The sequence below is a fragment of the Clinocottus analis genome, unplaced genomic scaffold (assembly GCF_023055335.1).
Source record: "Clinocottus analis isolate CAN_PGR_092001 unplaced genomic scaffold, fCliAna1.0.p SCAF_7, whole genome shotgun sequence".
Taxonomy (NCBI): Eukaryota; Metazoa; Chordata; class Actinopteri; order Perciformes; family Cottidae; genus Clinocottus; species Clinocottus analis.
Window position 1 is genome coordinate 2,156,602 of NW_027176229.1, and position 7,022 is coordinate 2,163,623.

The window sequence follows — 7,022 nt, forward strand, 5'->3', positions numbered from 1 at the left end:
GGAGGTCCGCGAAAATACGGCGATGGCTGGAAAGGGATGGAGGAGACCGACCAGTGAGCCTACGTGGGGCTGCTGATTTTGGCGGGCGTGTACAGGACTCGGGGCGAGGCTGCGGCCAGCCTGTGGGAAGCCGTGAGCGGCAGGGATGTGTTCCGCGCCACCACGCCACTCAAGCGCTTTTACGCGTACTTCAGGCTGCCTGTTCACAGAGCCCGGTGCCTGTTCTTGAGCTTGTGCCTGTTCGCTGAGCCCGTGCCTAGGAAAAAAAAGAAAAAAAAGAACTTTGGAAAAAAATGAAATAGTCGAAAAACAAACAATGTTTAGTTAGAAGGTGACAACTACGATGAGGCTCATGGAGCGCACTATGGCTCACGACTCCCTGATGAAATTTCTTGATCTTGTCCTCCGTCTGGCTGTTCACAGAGCCTGGTCCTGTTCCCACAGCCTGCGCCTGCTCACAGATCCTGGTGCCTGTTCACACAGCAGTGTCCCTCTGTCGGCGGCGCGTCTCCTCCGTCTTGCAGCAGCGTCCTTCAGTCATAGGGGCGTTTGCGAGACGGAGGAGAAACGATGCCGTTGGAAGGACGCCACTGGGCATCCCCGATGAAAGTTCTCGAGTGCGTCCTCCCTCTGCCTGTTCACTGAGCCTGGTGCCTGTTCACTGAGCCTGTACCTGGACACTGAGCCTAAGCTTTGGAAAAAGAAAAAAAAAAAAAACTTGGAAAAAAAAGACTTTGAAAAACAAACACGGTGGAGGCCGCGGTGGCTCACGACTCCCTGATAAAAGTTCTCGATCTTGTCCTCTGTCTCGCAGTTGTGTCCTCTGTCTGTCTGTTCTCTGAGCCCGGTCACACAACCCAGCGCCTGATCGGAAAAACCCACTCCCTCTTCACTGAGCCTGGTCCTGTTCAAACAGCCTGGTCTTCTTCACTGAGCACGGTCCTCTTCACTTGGCATGGTCCTCTTCACTGAGCATGGTCATCTTCACTGTGCCTGTTCTTGTTCACACAGCCTGTGCCTGGTCACTGGTCCTGGTCACTGAGTTTGTACCTGGTCACTGAGCCTATGGCTGTTCACTGAGCCTAGTCCTATTCACTGAGCCTGGTCATTTTGTGATAACTATACATACATATGAAAACAATATACATACATATGAAAAGCACTGTACATACGACCTTTACCTGTTCACTTAGCCTGGTCATTTTGTGAGAACTATACATACACATGCATATGAGAATACTGTACATACAGCCTGGTCCTGTTCACTGATTCTGGTCCTGTTTACTGAGCCTGGTCCTGTTTACTGAGCCTGGTCATGTTCACACAGCCTGGTCCTCCTCACTGAGCCTGTTCCTCTTCACTGACCCTGGTCCTGTTCACACAGCCTGGTCCTTTTCACTGAGCACAGTCCTCTTCACTAAGCATGGTCATCTTCACTGAGTCTGGTCCTGTTTACTGAGCACGGTCCTCTTCACTGGGCACGGTCCTCTTCACTGGGCACGGTCCTCTTCACTGGGCACGGTCCTCTTCACTGGGCACGGTCCTCTTCAATGAGCCTGGTCCTGGTCACTGAGCCTGTGCCTGTTCACTGATTCTGGTCCTGTTTACTGATTCTGGTCCTGTTTACTGATTCTGGTCCTGTTTACTGATTCTGGTCTTGTTCACACAGCCTGGTCCTCTTCACTGGGCACGGTCCTCTTCACTGGGCACGGTCCTCTTCACTGGGCACGGTCCTCTTCACTGGGCATGGTCCTCTTCACTGGGCACGGTCCTCTTCACTGGGCACGGTCCTCTTCACTGGGCACGGTCCTCTTCACTGGGCACGGTCCTCTTCACTGGGCACGGTCCTCTTCACTAAGCATGGTCCTCTTCACTAAGCATGGTCCTGTTCACACAGCCTGTGCCTGGTCACTGAGCCTGGTCCTGTTCACACTGCCTGGTCCTATTCACACAGCTTGTGGCTGTTCACAGAGTCTGGTACTGTTCACACAGCCTGTGCCTGGTCACTGGTCCTTGTCCTTGAGCTTGTACCTGGTCACTGAGTCTGTGCCTGTTCACTGAGCCTCGTCCTGTTCACACAGCCTGGTCCTGTTCACTTAGCCTGGTCATTTTGTGATAACTATACATACATATGAAAACAATATACATACATATGAAAAGCACTGTACATACGACCTTTACCTGTTCACTTAGCCTGGTCCTCTTCACAGAGCCTGGTCATTTTGTGAGAACTATACATACATGCATATGAGAATACTGTACATACAGCCTGGTCCTGTTCACTGATTCTGGTCCTGTTTACTGAGCCTGGTCATGTTCACACAGCCTGGTCCTCCTCACTGAGCCTGTTCCTCTTCACTGACCCTGGTCCTGTTCACACAGCCTGGTCCTTTTTTACTGAGCACGGTCCTCTTCACTAAGCATGGTCGTCTTCACTGAGTCTGGTCCTCTTCACCGAGTCTGGTCCTCTTCACCGAGTCTGGTCCTCTTCACCGAGTCTGGTCCTCTACACTGAGCACGGTCCTCTACACTGAGCACGGTCCTCTACACTGAGAATGGTCATCTTCACTGAGTCCGGTCCTCTTCACTGAGCCTGGTCCTGTTCACACAGCCTGTGCCTGGTCACTGGTCCTTGTCCCTGAGCTTGTGCCTGTTCACTGAGCCTAGTCCTGTTCACACAGACTGGTCCTGTTCACTTAGCCTGGTCATTTTGTGATAACTATACATACACATATATAAACAAATTTGCATACATATGAAAAGCACTGTACATACTATCTTTACCTGTTCACTTAGCCTCGTCCTCTTCACAGAGCCTGGTCATTTTGTGAGAACTATACATACATACGAAAAGCACTGTACATCTGACCTTTGCCTGTTAACTTAGCCTCGTCCTCTTCACAGAGCCTGGTCATTTTGTGAGAACTATACATACATGCATATGAAAACACTGTACATACATACATATGGGGAATACTGTACATGCAGCCTGGTCCTGTTCACTGATACTGGTCCTGTTTACTAAGCCTGGTCATGTTCACACAGCATGGTCCTCTTTGTTAAGCCTGGTCCTTTTCACACAGCCTGGTCCTCTTCACTCTGAAACGCCGTTTACCCTCGTGTTGTCCTCACTCATTCCTCGCACACCCCGTGTCCTGCGGTGTCAATCTGTCTTTGTTAAAGAGCCTTCGATCAGCGCGAGCACACCAACGAGGCTGACCGCGGGATTACGCAGATGTGAATAAATTGTGTATAAATACAGCGTATAAGTACACCCCTTTCATAGTGTCCTTTTTCGCACATAACAACTTGTGACACGTCATTTCAATTTGAATCAATTCAGTTTATTTTGAAAAGCTCATAATAACAAATACACATTATTATTTTCTTTTTTTTGTAAACTGCTCAGAGGGCTTTACAATCTGGACACGTACGAAATGGCGTCACGCGTCTTGGCTAAAGAGCCTTCGATCAGAGCGAGCGCACCAACGAAGCCGACCTTGGGACTATGCAGATGTGAATAAATTGTGTATAAATACAGCGTATAAGTACACCCCTTTCATAGAACGAGAAGCGCGGGGCGGGTCGAACGGCTGGAACGCGATCCCGTCCAGGCCGATCGAATGGGCTCTGGCCGCAACCGTGCCGGCCTGGGACGATTCCGCTCCCGCGACGGGTGATGTTTCCGCAAAGGGCGGACCAAGCGCCGCCGCCGCTGCTGAGAGCGTGGAGAGTCGTGTCCGACAGTGTCGATCAAGAGAGGGACCGCGACCCGGACCGGGACCGGACCTTTGACGATTCCGCGTTTGCCCGAGGGTCGGGCCGCCGCCGCCGTTACCGAATCCGAACGTCGGTTCGCACGTCGGTTCAGTCTGAAACGTCGTTTAAGAGCATAAAAATGGGTAACTGCAACTTACGGGCAGTATAGTGATGAAAGCTTCAGGTATTCATGAAAACCTCATACAATTTGTAGTTCCGATGTTCTGAGACACTTTCTTGATGGAAAAGTAAAAAAAATGAATTCTTTCAGAAAATCTAGGCGCTCTCGTCCTCTTCATCGCTCTCTTTATCGCTCTCACTGTCCTCCTCCTCTGCTCTCTCTCTCTCTCTCTCTCTCACTCTCTCTCTCACTCTCTCTCTCTCTCTCTCTCTCTCTCTCTCTCTCTCTCTCTGCAAATGTCTTACTCTAGACTCGTGGTTTTGTTTGTAACGTGAAATAATATGTCTCAAACGTCATTGAGTGAAAAGTAAAAACAAAGTCTCAGGGTGGAGTCAAAGGTTACAAAATGTCATGGCAATGGTAGCACAGCCACTGAATCCAGGTTGCTCAAGGACACTACATCTCTCTCTCTCTCTCTCTCTCTCTCGCTCTCTCTCTCTCTCTCTCTCTCTCTCTCTCTCTCTCTCTCGCTCTCTCTCTCTCTCTCTCTCTGTTTCTTAGCGTGCCAACATGCTAAGAAAATCATGGCCAGAATTGTGAACTATTCCCAATTGCGTTACCAGGTCAGTTGGCCTCAGGAGAACCAGACCCGCCACCAATGGGAGAATGAACGACATTGTAACAAAAGGCACAGCCACTGAATCCTGGATCCTCGACGACACATTAGCAAGCGCTTTCCTCCTCTCTCTCTCTCTCTTTCTCTTCATCTCTCTCTGTCCTCTTTCTCCTCCCCTCTCTTTCTCTCTCATTCTCCCCACTCCTCTTCTCTCTCTGTCCTCCTCATCGTCTCTTTCTCAAACTTTTGGAGCAGGATATGACACCAGGCGACTTGGACAAGCTTAAGGTGGCCATAACGATGAGGCTCCCGGAGTGCACGGTGGCTCACACTCCCCTGATGAAAGTTACAGAGTTTTTTCTGAGTAAATTCAATGATAACAAAAGTTGAACGAGTGTGTAGTTTGGGTTTTGGACCACAGGCAAAAACGACTCCCCCGTTGAGCGACCCGTGTCAAGATATGAAATGTGAAAGCTTCGCACACAAGTCACACGAAGCCTCGCCGGCCTCCCAATGATCACAGGACACAGACAGTTGTAGTATATTGTTTTATTTTGTATAGTTATAACCCCCAGTGTTACAAGCAATGGCACACACACACACACACTTCTCCGACCCTGGGTCACAATTTCATGTAATTCAACATCCTCCCATTGTCCTCGGATCAAGGTGTGTCTTTTGGTCCTACAAGCTAGCGGATGGTACCGTTTGAATCGCAATGGCCATATTAGTGGGAGGCAGCAATCTCGAGTGCCTCCAACCTTCTTTTAAAGCTACACTAGCCGAAGAAGCAAAAAAAACAACAAAATGGCCGATTTAGAAAAGTGACTCCCCAAGGTCCAAAGAGCTCGTGGACGGGACCGTTGGAACCGCAACGGCCGTGTTAGTGGGAGGCAGAAAACTCGAGTCCTTCCGACTTTCTGTGAAAGCTACACTAGCCGAAGTGCTACCGGAGAACGAAAGAGCTCGCGGGGGAGCTCGAACAGTACGTCGGTCGTCTGCGTTTCGAACCGTGATCCTGTGGCGGACACATTTGTGCGCGTGTGTGTTTGTGTGTGTGTGTGTGTGTGTGTGTGTGTGTGTGTGTGCGTGTGTGTTCTGTGTCGTTGCTTGTAACACTGGTGATGACTAAATAAATGTAAGACAAAAACAATACAACGCAACTGTCTTGTCATGTCTTTATTTTGTATCATTTATTTATTTATTTACATTTAGCATACGGGATGACTTGTAATACAACGTAAAACTCGGGTCGTTTCGACCCGAGGACGAGGCCGAGGGCTCGCGGGTCATTCTGACCCCGGGGGCCGGGGGGGCCGGGAGCTCGGCTATAAACGTGGGTCAGTCTGACCCCGAGGACAGGGGCCGGGAGCTCGGCTATATACTCGGGTCATTCTGACCCCGAAGACGGGGGCCGGGAGCTCGACGATACACTTGGGTCATTCTGACCCCGGGGGACGGGGGGCGGGAGCTCGGCTATATACTCGGGTCATTCTGACCCCCGAGGACGGGGGCCGGGAGCTCGACGATACACTTGGGTCAGTCTGACCCCGAGGACAGGGGCCGGAGCTCGGCTATAAACGTGGGTCATTCTGACCCCCGGGGGGGGGGGGGGGACGGGAGGCGGGAGCTCGGCTATATACTCGGGTCATTCTGACCCCCGAGGACGGGGGCCGGGAGCTCGGCTATATACTCGGGTCATTCTGACCCCGAAGACGGGGGCCGGGAGCTCGACGATACACTCGGGTCATTCTGACCCAGAGGGACGGGGGACGGGAGCTCAGCGATGAACGCGGGTCATTCTGATCCCCGAGGACGGGGGCCGGGAGCTCGGCTATATACTCGGGTCATTCTGACCCCCGAGGACGGGGGCCGGGAGCTCGACGATACACTTGGGTCAGTCTGACCCCGAGGACAGGGGCCGGAGCTCGGCTATAAACGTGGGTCATTCTGACCCCCGGGGGGGGGGGGGGGGACGGGAGGCGGGAGCTCGGCTATATACTCGGGTCATTCTGACCCCCGAGGACGGGGGCCGGGAGCTCGGCTATAAACGTGGGTCAGTCTGACCCCGAGGACAGGGGCCGGAGCTCGGCTATATACTCGGGTCATTCTGACCCCCGAGGACGGGGGCCGGGAGCTCGGCGATACACTTGGGTCATTCTGACCCCGGGGGACGGGGGCCGGGAGCTCGACGATACACTTGGGTCATTCTGACCCCGAGGACAGGGGCCGGGAGCTCGACGATACACTCGGGTCATTCTGACCCAGAGGGACGGGGGCCGGGAGCTCGGCTATATACTCGGGTCATTCTGACCCCGGGGGACGGGAGGCCGGGACCTCGGCGATAAACGTGGGTCATTCTGACCCCGAGGACAGGGGCCGGAGCTCGGCTATAAACGTGGGTCATTCTGACCCCGAGGACAGGGGCCGGGAGCTCGGCGATACACTTGGGTCATTCTGACCCAGGGGGACGAGGCCGGGAGCTCGGCGATGAACGCGGGTCATTCTGACCCCCGGGGACGGGGG